Source organism: Hyaena hyaena, unplaced genomic scaffold (assembly GCF_003009895.1).
Source record: "Hyaena hyaena isolate Hyena2069 unplaced genomic scaffold, ASM300989v1 scaffold_302, whole genome shotgun sequence".
Lineage (NCBI taxonomy): Eukaryota > Metazoa > Chordata > Mammalia > Carnivora > Hyaenidae > Hyaena > Hyaena hyaena.
The window spans coordinates 6,802-7,983 of record NW_024080936.1 but is presented as its reverse complement, the minus strand read 5'-3'; positions in this window follow the sequence as shown (position 1 = coordinate 7,983).

Here is a 1,182-nt window from a genome sequence, read left to right as displayed (position 1 = left end):
AACTCTGTAAGAAAGGTATCGGCCAACATTTCCAAGGGGCTTTATTGGCGTCATGCTTTATAGTCGATCTTAGTTCCTTTAAGATGTTACCATTCTGGCAAGGGTACTAGCTTTCAGCCATAAGGCAGTATTTCTCCTCCCTGTAGAGTAGCCACGGTCAAGAGGATTGCAGGCTGGAGCAATTGATATGAAAGGGTTTCAGTAAGACTATACTTTTCAAAAGGCCCTGGAATGAGGGTGAAGGAAGGAAAGATTATTCATCACGTTTGCACCATCTCAGAGGCCAGATGAAAAGACTCATTGTTCCACATGATGGGTGCCATATAAATGGTGAGGTGTTGGGTGTGATAGTGGGGTTCACAGGGTCCAGAGCCGAGGGTCAAGAAAGGATTATTGAAGATGTCTTTAGTGCAAAAAGGTGGTTTTATCAAAGCACAGGGACAGGAACAGTGGGCAGGAAGAGCTGCCCTTTGTGCTTGCATTTTAAATTTATCTACAGTTTCCAGTGAATTTTGGTGTAGGTTGTAAAGTTTGTGTGTACATTTCATTTCATATGGTTTCCAATTAATTGTTCCTTAAATATTTTTGGCCAAGTTGGGGTATAGTGGGCTCCACTTCGCTTTCAATTGCCAAAATGTAATGGATTCAAGGGGCGGCCAGGAGGGGGCGCTGCCTCCACGGACCTGTGAGCCCAGCGTGCCCTGCACTACCGCCACCGCCTGCAGGGGGCGCCCGAGTCCCGTTCCCTGACGCCAGCGCGCGCGCGCGCGCGCACGCGCACGCAGCCCGCCTCCTGCGTGACAGGAGCTCCGCTTCCTCAGGACCAGCTGTGGAGGCTTCGGGAGGAAGTGGGGCAGCGGCCACGCTAGCAGGAGCCCGGCCTCCTCAGGACTCGTTGTGGGGGAGCCGCAGCCCCAGGGACAGGAGCACCGTCTCCTCAGGACCAGCAGTGGGGGATTCCAGAGGACATGGTGCCGTGGCCACGCCGGTAAGAACCCGGTAGCCTCAGGACCCGCTGTGGCGGCTTCGGGAGGACGGGGCCGCGTCTACAGGGACCCGAACCCGACCTCCTCGGGACCCGCCGCGGGAGGAGTAGGTGAGAAAGGGCGGCCGAGGGAGGAGGGGCTTCCGGAGCAGACACCGCTGAGAGGGGCGGGGTTCAGGGGACCGGGCGCGGCTTCG